The sequence below is a fragment of the Alexandromys fortis genome, unplaced genomic scaffold (genome assembly GCF_014885135.2).
Source record: "Alexandromys fortis isolate MF-2015 unplaced genomic scaffold, M_Fortis_MF-2015_v1.1 scaffold_87, whole genome shotgun sequence".
Classification (NCBI taxonomy): domain Eukaryota; kingdom Metazoa; phylum Chordata; class Mammalia; order Rodentia; family Cricetidae; genus Alexandromys; species Alexandromys fortis.
Window position 1 is genome coordinate 2,782,060 of NW_026067971.1, and position 23,693 is coordinate 2,805,752.

General features: G+C 40.8%; 1 long non-coding RNA gene across 1 annotated transcript in view; it reads left to right on the forward strand.

Annotated features, from left to right (window-relative positions):
* LOC126509689 (uncharacterized) overlaps nt 1-23,394 on the forward strand; it is a 101,980-nt gene extending 78,586 nt beyond the window's left edge. Inside the window, exons 10-14 of the long non-coding RNA XR_007594229.1 lie at nt 8,680-8,916; nt 10,554-10,680; nt 11,230-11,373; nt 15,058-15,291; nt 23,174-23,394. This is a non-coding gene — a long non-coding RNA (uncharacterized lncRNA). The remainder of the gene's footprint in view (nt 1-8,679; nt 8,917-10,553; nt 10,681-11,229; nt 11,374-15,057; nt 15,292-23,173) is intronic.
* The last annotated feature ends 299 nt before the right edge of the window (nt 23,395-23,693 follow it).

Here is a 23,693-nt window from a genome sequence, read left to right on the forward strand (position 1 = left end):
AGTTACATTCCTTCAGATGAAAAGGACTACGGTGTCCTTTTGGGTTGCACAAAGCTCTGAATGTTCCCAATGAAGATTTTATTAAGTTGTTTCAATCATATAGGTACAATAAAAAGAATTTCAAATATTTATCATTTACTCAAGGAGATAGATGACTGCAGACAGTTTCTTTCTCTCTTCATGGGTACTGCTCCTCTAAATTCCATCCAAGAACTTAATGGAGAATCTGCTTATAGCACAGTGCTGGCAGGGAGCGTGGATTAGTTCTTAATTTAATGAGAGAAAAGAGATATAAGCAGCTGATTATATTTTACTTCTCCAAGTGAATTCTTGTGGTCAACAGTCTGAGCACTACTGAGATCTTGTTAAAAATGCAAAACATAGGCCACTGATCTAATGAATCAGAACAGGCGGAAGCTGATTCATGTGCACTGTGCTCCTGAACCCCAGATCATTCTCTCCTTCTTCCAAACTGGCTTCCAAGAATGGTGTTCAATAGATCAGCCCACAAGGGGTCAAGGAACTCTGAATGACTTATCTTTATAGGGATCTCTCTCTCTCTCTCTCTCTCTCTCCCCTCATTAGAGAAGCTTCTTGCAGTAGATGGCAATTAATACAGAGATCCACAACTGATCAAGGTAAAGAGATTAAGAGACTGCCTGAATGGGACATCTGTCATCTGCCATTCTCCTGTCAAGGCTTATGGATCATTTTGGGAAGGAAAGAGTGGTAAGGTTGAGGATGACTACAAGAAAATGGTGTCTTCTGGCCACAAAAGTACAGCTGCACCTGCACTTGTAGCAGTCCTGACAGCATACCCAAAATCCTGTACAAGTTCAAGCAAAACCAAAGTGAAGCATGCAGAGAGAGGCGAGCACAATGTCCCACCCATAACTGGAGATGTTAGCTACTGGGAAAGGAGGAGTTTGTGTTCTTTAGGAGTGTAGCCTGTAAGTCAACCACGCTTCAGTGGAAGCTCACATATCCAAGAATATATGGGTAGCAGAAATTGAACACCATTGGTGTTAAAAAAAAAAGAGGACAAAAAGTTGGATGGGTAGGTGTGATAATTTGTGGGCTCCAAAGGGAGTGGCACTATTAGGAGGTGTGACTTTGTTTGAGGAAGTGTGTCACTGTAGAGGCAGGCTTTGAGATCTCATATATGCTCAAGACACACCCAGTGTCTTAGACCACTTTCTCTTGCCTGTGAGTCAGGATGTAAGGGCTCTCGCTTCAGCACCATGTCTGCCTGAGTGCTGTCTTGCTTCCCACTATGGCGATGATGGACCAAACCTCTGAACTGTAAGTGAGACACCACAGTTGAATGTTTTCCTTATAAGATTAAATGTTTTCCTAATAAGAGTTTCCATGGTATGGTGTCTCTTCACAACAATAGAAACCCTAGCTAGGACAGTAGGGAAGACAGGTGTCTCTTCACAGCAATTGAAACCCTAAGACATTAGGGAAGACAGGTTTCTTCACAGCAATAGACCCTAGCTAAGACAGTAGAGAAGACAGGTGTCTCTGGGAGGAGACAGGGCAAAGATGAATATGATCAAAGCATAAAATATAAAAGAATTAATTAAAAAATTAAAAAAGGACATGCCAGGTATGATGACATACATCTTTAACACCAGCACTCAGGAGTCAAAAACATATGGATATCTGTGAGTTCAAGGGCAAGTTGGTCTATACAGGCATTCTAGGTCAGCCAAGACTACATATTAGGACCCTGTTTCAAAAACAGAAAGAAAGAACAAAGAGAGAAAGAAACAAAAACCCAGTGTTATTCTTCAACCTCTTTGTTCAGATACCGTTACAATCAAACTGTCAGTAATGGGAGTTACAGAGCCATAGAAGCCTCTCAGTCCCTGTAATTGATATTTAGCCATATGTCGGGCTTGGCTGCCAGGGAGATTGCAGTCACGTGCATGTCATTGAGATGGCACATGCGTGTGGTACCCCCATCTGTCCATAGTGCTCCATGTACTTCACCTAGTAACGAATGATCTTATTGACGGCTGCTGCATGTTAGAAAGCATTAATATGATCCACGTTTACTGGTTACTGATGGTTCCTGTCATGAACTAGAGGAAAAGATGAGATTAGATATTCCTGTAACTAGATTTTTAAAAAGGACAGCATCTTCAATTCTGTAAAAAAGACGACATGTGATATTAAATTTGCTGCCATTATCTATTTGAGGCTCTTCTCAGAAGAACAATGAATACCAAACTTTATTAGAACTATAACTCAATCTTAATATCACAGATGTGTTGGTAGACCAGAAGGAATGTAATTGTTGTGTTAGAATGAGTTCAGTGCATGGACAGATAAGTAATGAATGAGAGAGCTTATGCTACCAAAAATTTTCATTTAGTCTTTGAAAATATAACAAGACCTAATAATAAAATGTACCCAAAGTGACTCATGGCTCATACTGTAATACAGATTAAAGATGAATGAGGCAAGTTCTTATTAAGTAAGATGGACAGCATATATGAATTAACTTTCACTGTCATTGAATACTCCAGAAAATGGCAATGCAGATTTAATAAAAACTGTTACATCCCAAATGGAAGAAGACTAAGAGAGGTGGAAACACAATGTAATTTGGAATTTGAGAGTGGGAAACAGATGCTTTTTGGGGGGAACTTGTGCAACCATATCCCCAAAGATAGTGTATTTACACAACTATTACATCATGTCTCACAATATTTTTGTTTTATTCATAATATATTTAAATAGATCTGCATGGTATTAAAATCCAGAAGTAAATTTTAATGCAAGAGTGTAATGTACTTTGAGCATATTCAGACTGTGGTGTCTGACCACCTTCAGTCATCCCTCCAGCCAGTCCCCTTTGTCTCCTAGGGCAGTTCGATTCTCCTTTCATGCCATCTCTACACTTACCATTTTAAGTACATACCTCCAATCCAGGATACACTAATGGGTAAAAATGTGCAATATTTATCTTTCTGAGATTGGCTTACTCTGCATAATATGATTCTCTCCAGTTGCATCTACCCTCTTGGAAACAACACAATTTTATTGTTTATAGCTGAAATCGAGTCCATATGTACAAGATATTTTCTTTATCTCTTTCTCAGTAGACAGTCACATAGCCTGGCTCTATAGCTTAGCTACTTTGAGTCGGGCTGCACTCAATATTGATGTGCAAGTGTCTCTGCAAAGGGAGCGAAGCAAATACCCTGCGGTCGTTACTCAGGTAGGGGAATAATATCAAGCTAAGAAGACCTGAAGAAACAGAACCCCGAGATAAAAAAGAGGAACATGTGGAGGGGCTAAATCATGTCCCCAAGCCAGAACAGGATTTCTCTTGCTTCTGAGAATGGGGAGCTGCAGGTGGGCTGAGCACAGGAGTGTGTAGTAAACTGTCATCCTTCACTTTGTTGTAGGCTCTGTGATCATAGTGATGGATGCTGGAGGTTGTTTCCAGGGGGGTTTAATGACAGACTGTGACCTTGGGCACAGCTGAAAGCAGGGATATGCAAAACAAAGCTGTAACATACATAACCTAAGTATTATGGTTGTTCCTCTTTTCTCTCATTTCCTAAGTCAAGTCTGATGATATAAGGAAACCCTCAATAAGAACTAGATAGCTGCTCCATGGTAAGACTTTCCAACACAAGAGAAAACATCTGTTGGTAGCTAGGATGTCCAGTAATCTAGCACCCCAAATCTAACATTAGTGAATAAGTCAAAAAAAAAAAAAAGTCCCATCTATTCACAGAATTTCTGCTCAGGGTTTCTTCCGGAGCCTCACTTTTTTTTTTTTTTTTTTTGCAGAGCCAACAGATTTTCTTTTTATTAGTTTTGTTCCTTGACAATTTTCATATATGAATATAGCACATGATGTTTATTCTCAAGGCCATCTTCGTTTATCTCCCTTCTATCCTCTCTCCCATCCACCTCCCTATAGTCCCTTTCCCATGTTTCTGCCTTTATTGAAAGATTTTCTTTGTTTGTTTCTTTTTAAATGAAGGCAAGTATGTTATACACTCTGATCCCTCACACATCTCCTCTTAGATTCTCCTCATCTCCATCCATACAATTCCATGTCTTCTACTCCATCTCTTTAGAAAACAAACAGGCAAGAAAAATAAACCAGTGAAATAACACAAGAAACACACACACATCTTAAAAACACAACATCAGAAACCATATTATATAAGCAAAACACCTGTAGGATTTAAAAAAATACCCAGATAAAACAATGCAAGACAAAAAAAATGAACAAAAATACTATTGAGTTTGTTTTGTGCTCACTTGGCATGGGACTTACACTTAATTATGGTTTATATACCCAGTGAGACTCTCCTCTTCACGCCAGCTCCATGTTTAATCCTCTTCTTCCAGTCAGTCCCTTATCTCTCCATAACTATTCCATTTCCCTTCCTTGGGAGATACTCCCCTCCCTACTAGTCCTTTACTCTACACTTAATATCTGTGGTTGTCTAGATTGTAGAAGTCTGTAGAAGACTTGAAAGCTGACATTCGCGTATAAGAGAATATATATTGTATTTGTCTTTAAGGGTCGGGGTTGCCTCACTCATGATGATATTTTTTTCTAGTTCCATCCATTTTTCTGCAAATTTCATTTTTCCTGACAGATGAATAATATTCCATTACATAAATGTGCCACATTTTCCTTATCTGTTCATCTGTTGATGGACATGTAGGTTGTTTCTAGTTTCTGGTTATTACAAACAGAGTAGCAATGAACATGGATGAGCAAATGTCTTTGTATATGGTAGAAGGATGCAGAGTCCTTTGGCATATGCCCTCACTCTTCAAGAGAACAGATTTCAACCCAAGGTCGATGGGCATGTGTGAAAGTACAAGCCAGATCAAGTGAGTAGACATAAAGAGTATCATAAGCAAAGATGGGGAGATGGGCTTTGGTTAGGAGTACTTGCTGCTCTTTCAGAGGACCTGGGTTTGAATCCCAGCAACCACATGGCAGCTCACAATCACATGTAACTTCAATTAAAAAGGATCTGATGCCCTTTTTTGGTTTTTGAGGTGCCAGGCACACAGGTGGTGCACAGACATAAATCCATACACTGAAAATAAAATAAGAAAGCTGAAATGGAAGTATCATTATCATAAACAATAAAGTAAAGAAGAAAATTACAATATTCCAAATAGATGAGCTAATAGAATCCAAAGATGAAATCAACAGCAAGAGCACAATTAAAGGGGGTACAGAACAAGCATTTTAGAAATGAAAAAGACGGAATTGGAAATTAACAACCCAATATAACTGTTTATTAACTAATTTTTTATTTGGGAATTTCATATGCACATGTAACACATTCTGTTTATTTTCAACCCACGCCATTCTTTATGTCCCTTCCTTTCCTCCTTATGTCCCACCATTCCCTCTTTACAAATCTCACTCTCACCTTCATGTCCTTTTATGTTGTCTTGTGATCACTTAGTCTAAACAGAGGTGTTTTCATGACCATGTGTTTAGAACTAGCAATTGGAGCCTCATAAGCTAACCAGTAGGTATACGACTGAAGACAACGCCTCCCTCTTTCTGAGACAGCAGTTGCCCTGTACATGGCTTTTCTTTGGGCTGCCAACTCACACACACACAAAAACAACAACATAGAGACTTATTATTAATTATGAAAGCTCGGCCTTAACTTAGGCTTGTTCCTAACAAGTTCTTTTATCTTAAACTATCCCATAGCTTTTAATCTATGTTCTTTTATGTGGCTCAGTCTACTTTGCTCTGTCCATTCTGCTTCCTCAGTGTCTGACTGGCAACTCTGCTTTCTTTCCTCCATTCTCTCACTGCCTGGAAGCTCCACCTTATCTCTCCTGCCTAGGTATTGGCTTTTCAACTTTTTATTAAACCAATCACAGCAATAAGTCTTCACAGTGCACAGATATGCCACGACATTCCCTCTCTCCCAAAATCTATTAGAAGCCAATAGTTCAGCAAGGGTGGAGCTCATGAGCTGACTGATTGTAGACAGGGTTGGACCTGTGCAGGCTCAGTGCAAGGAAACCATAGCTAACTGTTGTGTGTTTGTGAGTGTAGTGACATTCCCCAGCTCTTTGTCTCTTAGACGTTTTCTGCCTCTTCCATGGTGTTTCTTGAGCCCTAGAGGAGATGCTAGCCACACGTTATCCCCCTCAACAATCACATGTTCTCAGTGTCTGTGACCCCATGCCTCCATAGCTGCCAACACTGAGAAAATCCTAATTCCCGTTTTCAGTATCATTTTCACTCCCGATCACTCCATACCTTGCTCTCTTCTGAAGCCCCGGGCACTGCTCATTCCTGATCACTTCACACCACTTTCCCTCTCCTCCAGACACAGGAACTGCTCACTCCTGATGACTTCACAGCCCTCTTCTCATCCCCAGCCCCAGGCTCTGCTCACTCCTGGACACTTCACACCACTTCCCCTCTCCTCATCCTCAGGCACTGCTCACTCATTCCTACCTTAGTTGATGGCTTTGTCTTATGTTTCAGAGGCCAGAGCTGCAATCCACAGGAAGTGCTCCATTTTCTACTACCTGCTTTTATCTTTAGCACAGACTCTGCCTTTCCTCCTGCATTGCTCTCTGCTTGAGTCTCAGTTTAGTTTCTGAACTTACTCTTCTGTTTGGCCTCTCCATTTCTTTAGCTCATCCCTAAGAGCTGAAGTGCCCCAGAGTTTACGTTTTCCGTGCCTCAAATCTATGGTTACTTTCCCTGTGGTGGGGATTCTGACTAGTCTCAGGGTTTCAAGTGCCTGCTATAGACTTAATGGCTTCCAAAATGGTATCTGTTAGATTATGAACTTCTTTAAAAATTGAAAGTATAATCACTTAAACAATATACCCCAACCACAGTTCTTCTTTCCTCCGTTCCTCCTAGCTCCTCTGACCTCCCTTCTCCCACACATCAACTCCCCTTCCATTTCCTCTTTGAAAAAGAGCAGGTCCCCAAGAGACGTCGGCCAAACGAGACAAAATGTGATCCAAGAGGAGGCGAATATTGAGACTGACCAAAACAACCCAATAGGAGGGAAAGAGTCTCAAGAGCGGGCAAAATGTCAGATGAACTAGAAACACTTTGATGTGCGATTAACTTTAGAGGCTAGAATTGAAATGCCATTGTTTAAAAATAACATGTTTTGGTGTTAAGTGGACATAGGGTGAACAAGTGATTATTAATCTTCGTCATAAGTTAAAATCAACACAGAGACTTCTTTCTGGTACCTTGTGAGGGTATTTCCACAGACATATAGCTGAAAGGGCGAATTTACCCTGAATGAAGGCCTACGATCATATGGGCTAGGGTGTTAGAAGGAACACATAGGAAAAGCAAGAAAGCCAGATACTTCCTGGGCATCACGGTGTGAGCAGTGCCAGCCACATTCACAGACATGAAGTCCACACACGTGTGAGCCGTGTCAGCCACATACTCTCACAGACGTGAAGTCCACACGCGTGTGAGCCGTGTCAGCCACATACTCTCACAGACGTGAAGTCCACACGCGTGTGAGCCGTGTCAGCCACATACTCTCACAGACGTGAAGTCCACACGCGTGTGAGCCGTGTCACACATACTCTCACAGACGTGAGGTCCACACTGTTTTTCTTTCCACCATGTACTACATACTGTCAGACCAGATCCAAAGTAAATCTTCCCTCCTTAGGTTGCTTTGTCAGATATTTGGTCACAGGGACAAGAAAGGCATCTGATATGCTAGCACATACGTGTAATCCCGAGCAGGGGAGACTGAGGCATGAGGAACATGAGTTCAAGCAAGTGTAGGCTACATAGTGGACCCTGTCTCAGAAATCAAAATAAAAGCCCAAAGATCCACAAAGTCATGCTGTGCAAGTTGCCACAGAAAGGAGCAGAAAGAGAGGAAACAATTATGTCACTCTCGACTGGGACTTGGTTCGTATGCCGATTAAGGATAATCTAAGACTTAGTGATGTAATTAGTTTCATTTTTCAAACAATTGCCAGGGAAAGGAGGCTTGCTGGATTTTGTACATGTTCACATGGGGCATCTGTCTACAGTGACACACCAGTGTCTTGGTGGTTACTAACAGCTTTCTAACTAGAATTAAAGCCCAGGCAACAAGAGGGAAATCATGCCTGGCACGGGAAACCTAACCAACTGTCCAGGGCTAGTGAAGTCATGGATCTCAGAGCAGGACCTACAGTGGCCACTTGATGAAATCAGCATCGTTTTTAGCGGCAGGCTAACATACTCATCCTTACACCCACAGGAAAATGCAGCACCAATCCTGAGAGGTCGTCTACTTAAATTACCTAAATGCTGTGCATTACTTGAGAGTCACACTTGGAAAGTTTCTTGGCATTGATGAGTTTTTTCTCTTGTGTAAATAAAATGTAATAGGCCATATCTGCATAGTCCACCTATAGCTACAAAACTTAGGGAGAGACAGAATAGTTGTGTGGCAGAATCAGTGTTCCAGAGACTAATGGAAAGTTAGAGTTTAGACCATGTGCTAGAATGAGCAAGATGAGATTCAAATAGGTTCATTTTAAGGTCACAGCTGGTGATTGGAAGAGGAGCCGAGCTGAAAGGTGAAGGCATAGGTCAGGAACTCTGTAATGTAGAAGCGTAGGAGGGACTCATCCCAGTCTAAACCACTAATGAGATTTTAATTCCAGGGGAAACAATTTAGCCTCTGCCTGTGAAGATGCTCCTCCACATATGACGGGTTATGTCCCAACCAACCCCCTGGAAGTAGAGATGCTTGGCCTTCCAAATGGTAACTTAGCAACAGACGACGTTATGCAGTGTTGGAGCTCTCCTGTCACAACTGCGACCCTGAGGTTCACAGCTCCAGCCTAATCCTGAGTCAGGAGTTTGTGACATGCCACTAGGAAAACATCAAACTCTAGAAGGTGAGCTTTGGTTTCTGCTTAATGTAAATGACTTTCAGTGAAGTGGAAAATCAATAGTTGTATCAAAAATAATAAATTGAAAAGTTGTAAATTGTAAGTCAGAGACTCTTGGCATATGATACTTTAAATTAGCATATGAAGTAACAGATTTCTTCTTGTAACTTTCATAGATTGATTTGGCCGACCCTTCTTCCTCCTCTTTCTTGTCTCCTCAGTCTATCTGTTTGTCCCCTTCTGTCCCAGAGTTCCGTTTCCACTGCCTCATCTGCATGCCATGTTCCGTCACCCTCTCCAACTCTTTTCCTTAAAATGTCCTTTTCTCCTCTCATGGATCCCTCTGGTTTCCTTCCCTCTACCCACACCCTCCCCCACATAATGGCACACACAAACATTAGAAGCTCTGAGCAAGTGGCCCTTGTCTTCCTGAGCCTAGACTATCTTGCTGACCACAACAATTTACAGATCCCTCTGTTCTCCTGCAAACTTTACAGAATAATAAAATCCCCTTCTGTATTGTATTGGTAAAGAATTGTGACATGGATCAGCATACTGTTCTTCAGGGACAGGTTCTCGAGGTTCTCGATAAACAGTGAACATGAGAGAGAGAGAGAGAAAGAGAGAGAGAGAGAGAGAGAGAGAGAGAGAGAGAGAGAGAGAGAGAGNAGAGAAAGTAGCATCTGAGCTTGGGAGGTCTGTCACAAACTTTGTGCAATGCCAAGTTTATGAAGAAGTCCAGCACCTTGTGCTGGTTACAGGGGAGAAATTGGATGAAGTCAGCAGAAACTATTGCACAATGGGACAAAATAATCAGGATGCTGATCAAGCAGCGTGTTCAAGGGGGACACAGGGTACCTCAAGAGCATTTCAAGCTGAGCATGCAGCAGTCTTGGGACTGAGAACTCCAATCTCTTCAGGGAGGAAGGCCTGAACATGGTCACAGAACTAGGTTCCTTTTGTCTTTGCCTCAGGGCCTCTGAGAAAGCCTCGGATTGGTCCAGTTCTCACCAGAGCTGTAAACTGTGATATTATCTTAGTTTTTCTTTGGAGACATGAAGATAGCAAGCCAGAGATGCTTCTTCACTTTACACATTGCCCTGTTAGTAAAAGGAGCCTTTAAAAGTTTTTCTCTTCACTTTATAACTTGTTATAATGTTTGAAAAATAGGGAAGCCTATTTTCTTTTGAGTTGTGAAGATCACTTAGGGTATGTTCTTGTTTTTGTAAAAATAAAGTTTCATGTAATTGTATACAGAGTTGGCAGTACACATGCATTCTCATGTGCATACACACATCCACTGATATCAACGGTTATTCATATTTTGATAATGTTTCAAGCTGTGAACATATGCTTTTTTAAATAAACACTAGACAGTGCCATTACTACTAAAGGCGTTTCTAAGCCCTGCAGTTAAATAACTTATTCACAACACAGTGATTCATCTCATAATTGTAATGAAATTCACATATGCTGCCAATGCATAGAACACAGAAAAGACAAAGTTTTATTGCATATTTGCAGCTTAGGGAGAGACTTAAAGATGTGCAGATAATAATTGGCTGATTTTTAGTCTCCTCATCTCTTAAGCATCCATATTCTATTCAAGTTGTGCTTTAATACAACCCTTGTCCACTATCCAGTGACTGCAGAAAATGTGGAGGCTATGATAGAAATCGACCTCCAAGATCCTACACCTCCTGCTGCTGCATGGACAGTCTGGAGCCAAGCGCTTCCCGTGGGTGTTTCAGGAGAGCGGCATGTGCTAAGGTCAGCAGAAAGGGGGTGTTGTGGTCCTTGAATACATTCACAGTGTGAGGTACTATGTGTGCGTTTTCTGATACTCTTCCAGCTGACAGAGAAGCAGAGGAATGGGCACAGCTGGGGAGTTGTTTCCGTGCCCTTCTCCTGAGGGTCTTCTTGGGTTGTCTTCACAGTTTCATGTTCTAGAGATTCTGAGATTTTCCAGAACCCCTTCTCAACCACATTGCTGTGTTTTTATTTGTGATGACAAGGTGAATTTCAAGTCTGTAGCGGTTACTTTGTCCTGTTGCTGCAACAAAATCCAGGCCAAAATTACCAAACAAAAGCAACATAGGTTTATTTTGGCTAGAGTTTGAGTCCACTATAGTAGGGTCCAGACAGCAGGGCGTGAGGCAACCGGTCACACAGTACCCGGGACAGGAAGCAGAGTGTGGGATGTTGCTGCTCAGACCTCTTTCTCCTTTTTATCCGGTCTTGGACCTCTGGAAGTGGTACCCCTTACACTCATGGTGGGCCATCTACTGCAATTATCCTAATCTAGAAAATCTCTCATAGACACATCCAGGTTCAGAGGTTTCTTCTCATGATGAGTTCAAATCCCATCAAACTGGCAATGAAGATCAAACTGGCCTTGAAGATTAAACCCCACGAAGTCCCTGGCTGGTGAAACACAGGGTCTGTACTGAAGAACTATGAACGGTAAAGATAGATCCTTGTGTTCAATATGCTAAAACCTTTGCTTTAACTTTATCAGTAAAGATGCTTGTGGCCAACCTACCTGGCTACCTTATGAGATCTGTCAGATACTGTCTGTATCTTTGTCCTCTGATTCTCTGCCCTTCTGGAATGTACTCTGTCTACAAGAATATTATTGACATTGTAGGACAGTCAAAGACCATCTCAGCTTTCTGAGATGTGTGTCTCAGAACAAGATACTTATGGTCTAGGTTTTAATTTTTCTCTGAAAATGACTGGAAAGATATGCAACTCTCAGGGCTATCCAGAGCATCCAGCAAGGCAGGGAGAATTCCTTTGCACACAGTAGATTCTTCTTGACAATAGCATTTTCTTTTACTATCCTACGTACCTCTCAGAAAATCAATATAAAGATAGAACACAATATAAAGATTATCTACAGAGAGTTCCCTGAGCTGGAGCAGGGTATCCATGCTCAGTCATTTTTTACTGCCAGAGAGGGTGGAGGAAGAAACTCTTTAACAGATGTACTCTTTTTATCATGAGGAGGATTATTTTCATTGGGGCTGTTAAATCACCACAATCTTACCAACAGAACCATGGCACAACAATTGCAATACTGCTAGTTCTTTTCCTGGCCTCATTATCCACACGGCCTTAGGGTGCTGACAGCCATCCCACTTAGTGGCATCTAAATGTCTCCTTAAAATTCATATGTTGCAAACTTAATCCCCAGTGCAGCTGCACTGGGCAGCTGGGCACCGGGGCTTTGTGGGTGGTGTTTAGGTCATCAAAGCCAGAAGGGCTTGATTTGCCCTTATATTTTCTACCGTGTACGGACCCAGTATTCAAGATGCCCTCTTGGAAGTAGAAAGCAGTCCTTAAGTCAAATGTGCCTGCTATTCCCTCATCTTAGACTCAGCTTCTGAACTGTAAAAGATAAATTTATGTTTTTTAAAATAAATTCTCCAGGCTGTAGCATTTTGCTATAGTAACACAATGCAGTAATGCAGAGACAAGTAGGCTGTGACGTTAACAGATACCTTACCGTGTGACTGCAGCTCTGGAACTGGGTGCCGGTAGAGGCTGGGATAGTTCTGATGAGAATGGTGGGAAAAGCCTCTGCTGCTATGAGCGGAGCAGGAAGGGGATCCTGGAGAGAAGAGAAGAGCTGCAGACGAAGCCCTTTATTCCTAGAGATCACCTCAGTGCTTGCAGCCAAAATGCTGATAGAAATCTGTCCAGAAAAGAGCATTCTGATGCAGCCTTAGCCGGAATGAAGGTTTTATGATTAAAAACAGGAGGAACAACAACCCTTGTTAAGAAGTGGCAAAGAGCATGGCTGAATTATGCCTTAGGCGCTACTCAAGACCAGTGAACTAAGATATTGGGTAGGAGAAGCTGCTAGACAATTCATTCAGGGAGATGGTCGACTTCTCTTCATGGCTAACAGTTTAATGCCAGGAGAGCAGTCATTTGAGGATAGAATTTTCAATTTATAGGGAAACAGACTCTAAAGATGTAGAAAATCCCAAGTTTGGAAAATAAAAGATGAAAAACGTTTAGAAAGAAAAAGGGGTCTTCATTTTTGATAAAGAGATCAGATAAGGGAGAGTCACATCCTGGACATTAAGAGTATGGTAAGGGTCAGAGAGGCATTTTAGAGGTATTCTCACCGGCTGCACCTATCACAGGCCTCGGCTGCTGGAGCCTTGAAGGCCTAATGATTCCACAGGAAGGCCCAGGGCATCTGGGGACTGGATTTCTTGTTCTTTAAACCTCTCCCTCCCTCATCTCTACGTAACAACTGCCATATTGCTCAGGGGAGCTCCAAAAGGTTTTGGGTTTTGGCTTTAAAGAGAACACTGAGACAGATTACTATTTGAATAAGAAATTTACTTTACTACAAAAGTTAGTAATGACATTGACAGACAGACAGCAACATAGCAGGGATCATAGGGAAGAGTAGGCTCATAAGACAGAGCAAGGAGCTGAACAAAAGAGAAGAGAGATGTTCTACAGCATACGATTGGCAAGTCATCTGTCGAACATGCTTGTAACGGTGTCCCTGATTCCTGGCTGACAGAAGGCAGGGAGGGCATTTGTTAGTTAGGGCCTGTAAGCAGAATCAATTGTGAGGGTGGGGAACGCAAGAATATAGCAAACAACAACAACAACAACAGCAAAAACAAGTTAATAGAAGAGCTTTACAAAACAATGTGTCACTGACTAGCGAATCCAAGTGCAACTTGGATCCTTGTTCCTTAGGATGTGAACCATAAATCGGAGCAGTGTCCACATGGTGTTAACAAGGCTAAGGCTCTGAAAGAAAGAGCTATAGTGGCATGGACTCCTACATCTAGCTGTCACAGAGCATCTCTTCCAACAGGGACCCTGTAAGGGTGATGCCTAGTAAAGTCATGGGGGCAGGATGCTCCTGAGACCCTACAACTGTAGAGTCATGCTATGCAGTACTAATCAGGAAACATGACAGGCAACTGACTCCAATCCATGTGATCTGTGGTTTTGACTTTGTCCAGAAGACATGGAGGCAGGATTCTCTCTGTCTTAGGAAATGAAGCCTCATCGCAGCATCATCTGGAAGTCATCACATGCATTCACAAATTATTCTCTACCTTGATTTAATGTGAAAATAGAATAAAAGTTGTTTATAAAGACAGCAATGACTATCATCAGAAGGGGTTGGGGTGGGAAATGGAGGTAGAGGGTTATAGGTGGGAATATGCTAAATGTACAATATGTATGAAAACTAAAAAAAATAAAATAAATATTTGATAGTATTCAACTCATTTGGTTTAGACTTGTGACCTGCCAATCCCTTTCTTCTTATTCATATTTCCCCTTCCCTTGATAGTGTCCAGTTTATATCCCATCATTGCATATTGTAAGTGTGCTTGCTCTCACTGGTTCACAGATAAGAGCAATTTGCCTCGGGTGAGACAAACTTTTGTGCCTTACCCTTGTCTAATTTAGATAAGACACTGGACTGGACATGAGGCTTCAGAGTTTTTGTGGGAATTGTTTTCTTCCCTCTGAGGACAGAAAGTCTGACTCATTCATTTTTACCATAGATTTGTTTATTCTCTATAATTTGTTTATTAACTCATTGGTTTTTAAGAGTATGAACTTGTGGAGATTATCCATATCTATATCCACATCATCTATATCTATATTCTCTATATCTGCATCTATGCCTATGAATGATCAGGTCTACAGGAAGTATTTGCAAGTTTATTCTCTCTGTAAGGGGTAGTGAGCACAAACTCAGAAGAATACCCTCTTTTGTCTGCTAGACCTGATGATGTGTTTGTGAAATGCTTACATTTCTGAGAACTCGCAACTGTATACAAGAGTCGGAGTTAAGAGGTCCAGCTTAAAGCGCACATATCTGAGGGGCCTTCTTTCCTTAAATATGTGGCATCAGAGCATACTGAGAGCTGAATATGGTCTAATGATCCAAATCAGAATCTTTAGATTTAGCTAAACAAGGCTGGTTCATAATTTTGTACATCACAAGTTATGGTGCACGTTATGAAGGAGAGCAATTTGCCTGATTATTCCAGGAAAAAGAATAAAGCCAGTGCTTGCTTCACAATCCTCATTAAAGTTACCTTTCTTTTCAAAAGGAAGCTTACTTGTCTGAATTTTATGTTTTTTCTCTCTCAGGCTCCTGCTACTCTGATTCCACAATGAACCAAGAGAGATCCCATTTGTTCCTAAACCTGTTTCTGCTTGCCAGGCCCAATTTTTAAATCACATATTTTACTTATACATCATGGAAGCCTGTGAAGACAGAATTTATTATTGAGAAAAAACCTGGCAAATGTAGTCTGCATGCATTGAAATGAGCTAAAGATTGGAAGAAGAAGAAAAACTATAACACTGGCAAACTTGATCTTAGTGAGTACTTAACTTTTTACTCTCCTTAAAAATGGAAACTCTGAGGCAGCATTAGTAGACATCACACCACAGGTGGGTGACTGTGTATCCTGGGCTGCCTGACTGTTCACTTTATGCTCCATGGCCTGCTAGCAACCTAATTTACCATTTTTAACCGAAGTGAAGAATCATTATCATTTCCATGATGTAGGCTGGGATGGGTTAGCATTCTCTTTTGCACTTCATCTGCCATGGCATCTTTATTCATGTGCAGGAGGGATGAATAAAGAATAAAAATTACTTGACTTATTCTGTATCACAAAAGTATTTGCTAGAGAAGCAGTCACAATGTAGGTAAGAATGGAAACTTTGAGAGCACTGAGTTCCTTAGAAATTCTAACGGGGAAAACCACTCTTTTAGAGAGTGGAAATATTTTCTTTCTTTTTTTTTAAATTTATTTATTTATTAAAGATTTCTGCCTCCTCCCCGCCACTGCCTCCCATTTCCCTCCCCCTCCCCCCGATCAAGTCCCCCTCCCTCATCAGTCCATAGAGCAATCAGGGTTCCCTGACCTGTGGGAAGTCCAAGGACCACCCACCTCTAGCCAGGTCTAGTAAGGTGAGCATCTAAACTGCCTAGGCTCCCACAAAGCCAGTACGTGCAGTAGGATCAAAAACCCATTGCCATTGTTCTTGAGTTCTCAGTAGTCCTCATTGTCCACTATGTTCAGCAAGTCCGGTTTTATCCCATGCTTTTTCAGACCCAGGCCAGCTGGCCTTGGTGAGTTCCCGATAGAACATCNGATTTGGACCTTGAGATTTCAGTCTGGTGCTCCAATGTGGGTCTCTGTCTCTGTCTCCTTTCATCCCCTGATGAAGGTTAATATTCAGGAGGATGCCTATATGTTTTTCTTTGGGTTCAGCAGTAAAAAACAATGACTTCTTGAGGTTTGCATACAAATGGATTGAAATAGAAAACACTATCCTGAGTGAGGTAAGCCAGACCCAAAAAGAGGAACATGGGATGTACTCACTCATATTTGGTTTCTAGCCATAAATAAAGGACATTGAGCCTATAATTCACGATCCTAGAGAAGCTAAATAAGAAGGTGAACCCAAAGAAAAACATATGGAAATATTTTCTTAATTACGAATATCACCCTTCATTCAAAAACTTCTCAGGATAAGATGGAGGCCATTACAAAACACTGCAGCTGCCCAAAATTCAGAGCACATGTGATGGAGCATGGCATCCAGTCGCAACTGACCCAGCCACAGCACACCTCTGCACCTAAGGAGCAGCGATTATGTGAAAGAGGAGGTGGGAAGAGTGTAAGAACCAGAGGAACAAGGTGTTATCTGTGAGGATGCATCTCCTAGTAATGTCAGAGAAGCCACAGCCATGACATCTCATCAACATGGCTGCCCAATCCAGTCCTGAACACGGCAACACCAACAGGAATGCTAACATGAAAGTGAGGGGTGGGGCTCTGACTGTGTAGGCTGTATTTATATGTTGAGAAATGTGGGTCTGTGCTACTGGGGTTATATTTAGGAAGTGATTTCCTGTGCCAGTGTGTTCAATTGTATACTTCTCACTTTCTGTTCTCTGAGGTTCAGTGTGGTTGGCTTTATGTTGAGATCTTTGATCCATTTGGACTTGAGTTTTGTGCATGGGGATAGATATGGATCTATTTTCATTCTTCTACATGGTGATATCCAGTTATGCCAGCACCATTTGTTGAAGATGTTTTTTTTCCCATTTTATATTATTGCTTCTTTGTCATAAACAGGTATTCGTAGGTGTGTGGATTGATATCTGGGTCTTTAATTTGGTTCCATTGGTCCTCCTGTTGTCTTTATGCCAATACCAGGCTGTTTTCAGTATTGTAGCTCTGTAGTAGAGTTTGAAGTAAGGGATTGTGATGCTTCCAGAAGTTCCTTTATTGTACAGAATTTTTTTTTGGCTAACCTGGGTTTTTTGCTTTTCCATATGAAGTTGAGTATTGTTCTTTTGAGGTTCTGTGAAGAATTTTGCTTGGGTTTTGATGAGCATTGCATTGAATCTGTAGATTGCTTTTTGGTAAGATTGATATTTTTGCTATGTTAATTCTACTTGCCCAAGAGCATGGGAAATCTTTCCATTTTCTGGTGTCTTCTTTAATTTCTTTCTTCAAAAACGTAAAGTTCTTCTCATGCAGGTCTTCCATTTGTTTGGTTAGAGTTACTCCAAGATATTTGATGTTATTTGTGGCTATTGTGAAGGGTGATGTTTGCCTGATTTCTATCTCAGTCCATGTATCATCTATATAAAGGAGGGCTACTGATTTTTTGAGTTAATCTTGTATCCTGCTACATTACTAAAGGTGTTTATGAATTGTAGGAGTTTGTTGGTAGAATTTTTGGGGTCGCTTATGTAAAGTATCATATCATCAGCAAATAATGAGTCTTTTCTGATTTGTATCCCCTTGATCTCCTTTTGTTGTCTTATTGCTCTCTCTAGAACCTCAAGAACTATATTGAATAGATATGGAGAAAGTGGACAACTTTGTCTTTTTCCTGATTTTAGTGGTATTGCTGTGAGTTTCTTTTCTTTTGGTTTGATGATGGCTGTTGGCTTGCTGTGTATTGCCTTTATTATGTTTAGGTACGTTCCTTGTATTCATGCTCTCTCCAAGACCTTTATCTTGAAGAGATGTTGCATTTTGTCAAAGGCTTTTTCAGCATCTAATGAGATGATGATGTGTGTTTTTTTTTTAGTTTTAAATTTGTTTATATGGTGGATTACATTGACAGATTTTAATATGTTGAACCATCCCTTCATCTCTAGGATAAAGCTAACTTGATCATGGTGGATAATTTTTCTGATGTGTTCTTGGATTCGGTTTGCCAGTATTTTATTGAGTATTTTTACATCAATGTTCATGAGTGCATTGGTCTGTAATTCTTTCTTAGTAATGCCTTTGTGTAGTTTGGGTATCAGGGAAATTGTTGCGTTATAAAAAGAGTTTGACAATGTTCCTTCTGTTTCTATTGTGTGGAACAATTTGAGGAGTATTGGTATTAGTTCTTTGAAAAATTTGTAGAATTCTGAACTGAAACCATCTGACCCTGAGCTTTTTTGGTTGGGAGACTTTTGATAACTGTTTCTAATTCTTTGGCAGTTATAGGTCTATTTAATTTGCTTATCTGGTCTTGATTTAATTTTGGTAAATAGATATCCAGAAAATTGTCCATTTCTTTTAAATTTTCAACTTTTGTGAAGTACAGGTTTTGAAAGATGACCTAATGATTTTCTGGATTTTTTTCGTGTCTGTTGTTATGTCCCTCTTTTCATTTCTGATTTTGTTAACTTTCATATTTTGTATCTGCTTTTTGGCTAGCTTGGATCAAAGTTTGTTTATTTTGTTGATTTTCTCAAAGAATCAACTCTTCCTCTCTGATTCTTTGTATTTTATTTTGTTGATTTCAGCTTTCAATTTGATTATTTTCTGTCATCTAGTCCCAATGAATGAGTTCACTTCTTTTTGTTCTTGAGCTTTCAAATGTTCTGTTAGCTCACTAGTTTGGGACTTCTCCAGCTTATTTATGAAGGCATTTAGTGCTATGAACTCTCCTCTTAACATGTTTTCATTGTGTCTCATAAATTTGGGTATGTTTTGTGGTTTCATTGAATTTTAGGAAATCTTTAACTTCTTCCTTTATTTCTTACATGATGCATTGATGATTCAGGTGAGTATTGTTTAATTTCCATGTGTTTGTGGGCTTTCTGGAATTACTGTTGCTGTTGAAATCTAATTTTAAGCCATTGTGATCTGATACGATACATGGGGTTATTTCATTTTTCTTTTGTATCTGTTGAAGTTTGCTTTGCTACCTAGTATGTGGTCAGTTTTTAAGAAGGTTCCATGAGGTGCTGAGAAGAAAGTATATCCTTTTATCTTTGAATGTAATGCCCTATAAATGTCTCTTAAGTCCATTTGAGTCACAACATCTGTTATTTCCCTTATTTCCCTGTTGATTTTCTGTCTGACCTGCCCAGTGGTGAGAGTGGGCTGTTGAAGTTTCCCACTATTACTGTGTGGGGTTTAATGTGTGATTTAAGCTTTATTAGTGTTTCTTTTACATATGAGTTTACCCTTGTATTTGGGGCATAGATGTTCAGTATTGAGATTCACTCTTGATGGATTTTTTTTTGTGACTAATATGAAATGTCCTTCTTTGTCTCTTTTGATTGATTTTAGTTTGAAGTCTATTTTGTTAGATATTAGGATAGCTATACCAACTGTTTCTTAGGTCCATTTGATTGGAACATTTTTTCTCAACCCTTTACTCTGAGACTGTAGAACTTTAAGCTGAGGCCTCTCAGCATTAATCTAACAATTAGCCACACATGCACTGAAATGTTGGGAACTTTCCATCTCCCTGAGTCCTTGTGAATGTTCTCCAGATAGAATTCAGTTGTTGAAATTGGGGCAAGATAACCCTTAAGATGTTGACTCAGTTCCTGATGTTTTGACTCAGTCCCTGGGAAAGGGGCAAAGTGACCCTCACATGTTTCCTCTTACCTCACCTGATCTGGCAACCACTCTCCAGCCAATTATTGGTAATAGCCCTTTGAATAAGCCAGTCATAATAGTTAAAGAACAAGTCCCAGACCCTCCCCCCTTGTTTCTGTGGCTTTTTGCTTTAAAAGTAGCCTGTATCAGCTATTCGGGGGTCTTTCTGGCTTCTCGAATGCTGAAAGATTCTGTCACAACAGAATTAATAAAAATCCTCATGCTTTTACATCAACTGTGGTGTGAGGGTGGTTTCATGGGGCAACTCCTCCTCGGTGATTGGACTCCAGGGTCCAATAAGGCAATGTCTCTCTTTGAGATTGAGGTGTGTTTCTTGTATGCAGCAGAAGGATGAATTCTGTCTTTGTATGCAATCTGTTAGCCTGTGTCTTTTTATAGGTGAGTTGAGTCCATTTATATTAAGGGAAATTAACGACCAGTGATTGCTCATTCCTGTTATTTTAGGTTCATTGTTGGTGAGTTATTGTGTGTGATTTTCCTTACTTTGGGATTTGCTGCTGTGAGATCATCTATTGTCTGTGTTTTTGTTGATGTAGCTAACTTCCTTGGGTTAAAGTTTTCCTTCTACTACTTTGTATAAGGCTGGACTTATGGCTAGGTATTGGTCAAATCTGGTTCTGTCATGGAATATCTTGTTTTGTTCATCTATGGTGATTGAAAGTTTTGCTGGGTATAGTAGTCTGGGCTGGCATCCGTGGTCTCCCAATGTCTGCATTATGCTTGAACCAGGACCTTCTAGTTTTCATTGCTTCCATTAAGAAGTCAGGTGTAATTCTGATAGGTCTGCCTTTATATATTACTTGGCCTTGATCTTGCGCAGACAGGCAACTGCAGCTTCTCTGAGTTCATATATATGTTTCAATTACTCCTCTTCATCCTCTGTTTCAGAATATCCCTTTACACTGTGTGAAGATACAGTGCTGTGATGGATTTAATAAAGAACTGAGTGGCCATATCTAGGCAGGAAGAGGTTAGGCAGGATTTATGGGGACAGGAAGAGCTTAGAGAGGAAGAAAGGAGGAGTTGCTAGTCAGATGCGCAGGAAGCAGGATGGGCTGTACAGAGCAAAGGTAACGGAGTCATGAAAAAGAATGTAGGTTGAAAAATATGGGTTAATTTAAGTTATAAGAACTTGTTAGGGACAAACCTAAGCTATAGGCCCAGCTTTCATAATTAATAATAAGTCTCCATGTCATTTTTTGTGAGCTGGTGGACCAAAGAAAAATCTGCCTACAATTCTCAGTGATTACAGTCTTTCCTCCTTATGTGTGATGTTTCCTGCATCTTGGGGAGTCAGGCAGGTGGGTCCAGATGCTTCAATGACAGCTGAATGCTTCATTGACAGCTGAATGCTTTTGGACATAGGTCAACCTTGATTTTGAATTCATTCTTCTTTCAAAAGTTTAATTCTTCTAGGAAAACCTGAACACAGCTACTGAGTCCCAGTGTGGCAGTTTTCTTCTTCAACAAATCTTTAAAATCTAATGCTATTTTCTTTTTGGGGGGGGTGGGAGTGGGGGTGGCTATTCTTTTGTTTAACTTAAAACAGACAAACCCCGAATTCTTTCTTTTTACAAAGTTTTTGATTTATAAAGTCATGGAAGTAATTTTGAAAAGGGAAAGGACAAATCTGTCATTTTGTATCCAGTGAACTGAGGCTCAGAAATATTACTTAGATGCTATGGTTTATGACAATGTATCAATTGAGCCATGGCCAGGACACTCATTCTGATTGTCAGTGTGGAACACCTGCTACCTACATCTAACTTTCTTGTTGGATTTTCATGAGATATTATTTCATCATGCACAGGCAAATTGCCAGCTCGAAGGTTTCCCAGAAAATATCAATCTCAAAGTGATCAGTCTTTCAAGAAAATTCATTTTTATAGGTAATTCCTTTTCATAGCTTAATGCTTTTGAAAAGCTAAATATTAGGTATAGGTAAAAATATCTAAAGATATTTTTGTGACTTTGCAATGCCCTTGAACCATACTGGTGGCCTTAAATTTTAATCCTAAGTGTGATTTAATTGTGTGTGTGCTCGCGTGCGTGTGTGTGTAAATGATACAGAATGTGGTACAGCTTTTCCAAATATTTCAATAGTCTTGTCCTAGATTTATTTCTGTTGTAATGGTGAAATATTCATGCAGAAGGCAATTTAGGGGAGAAAAGCTTTGTTTATGAGCCCCGGTTACGGCCCACCCTTGGAAGGAAGGGGAAGTCAAGGCAGGAATGTGGAGCAGTTCATTGCATCCACGGTCAAAAGCAGGAGAGAATGCAGCATACAAACCCTTTCTGCATCTCATACAAACCCTGGGGATGGTGTCATTCACAGCGGCCTGGATCTCTCCAGATCAGCTGAGGATAATCCCTGCAAGCAAGTCCTCGGGCCAGACTGATGGGAACAAGCCCTCACTGGAACTCCCTTCCCAAGGAGGCTATTTCTAGATAGTGTTCAACTGGCAATTAAAATTCACATCCCAGTCGTATCTTACACTAGCTGTCATTGGGACATCTCTCTGGCTTTTCCTTAGCTCCTTGGTTCTTGTGATCTATGTCAAAAGATTCATATAGGGCACAGAGAACCGAGTGTAAAGATGGGTAGGATCTATTCCAGGGGAAGTGGTCCCAAGAGCTGACACAGCAATGGCCGAAGAGGCCCCCACACCTGTCTGCATGTTAGACAGGTTTTATGTTGTTCTAAAATCTTGGGGGCAGCATCGCATGGTGACTGACAGATTCATTTAGATGAATGCTTTTAAGGGACTGGACAGTGGCATGCCCTTGTTCTTCAGCAGAAAGCCTTTCATTAGATAGTAATCCTTTATATAAGGTTTAGATAGTTATCTGCTATTGACAGTCCAGGCCCCTCTAAGGTCAGAGAATAGACCTGCTCTTTTGACCCGTGATTAGAGTTCTATGGTTTCAACTCTTCATTATAAAAGCTGCTGCCTATAATGAAGGGAGCCGTTCCCAATAACCTTGAAGCCCGAGGATAACGGGATACCGGGCACTCTCCAGAAACAACTCACCAGGGTACACACAAGTGGCTCTTTCCTCCAACAAACACGTAGACGTTTCCGCTTGTCTATGGCATTTTCTCTTTCATACCATGTCTGACTCTCAAGAAATTTTGAATCTGGCAGCTAAGTTTCAGATCTGTAAAACAATAGATTCAATCAATTTCCTGTGGAACTGGAAGTGTGATTTCTTTTTAAATGGTCAGCCACACCATGTTAGCTACTCCAGGAGATGCGAGATTCTAGTTTTCCAAAGGATGTTGGCAGTAATAGAACAATTTTTTTCTATGTTTTCAAAATAAGAAAGCAATTCAGCACAGAGAATCCTACAGAGGATGCTGGCGTACTTGCGTCTGTGGAAGAAGCCCTGCATCATCTCCCCCACTGAAGCCCTGCATCATCTCCCCCTGCAGCTGAAGGAGAAGAGCAGGTACTTTTATTTGCCTTTCCCTAGAGGGACGGGGGCTTCCGCTGATCCACATTGTCAGTCATAGTACATAAACGTGCTTATAAAACATGGGGAGGGCAGCTGAGATGGCTAGACCTGCCAAGCTTGTTGATCTGAGTTCGGACCCACATGGAGGAAGGAGAAAACCAGCACCTGCAAGTTGTCTTCTCTCTTTTTGTTCCCTCTTCGTTCTCCTCCTTCATCTCCCTCATTCATTATGGGGACTTTAAAACAAGGCTATGAAAACAGTATGAGTAACTGCCTAGCTCAACATACCAGCAAATGAACGGTCGCTTGCTTTGAGACTGTGCTCTTTAAAATCAGGTGTGGAAACAAAATTCAAGCCGCCTGTCATATGCCTGTAAAACTCAGAAT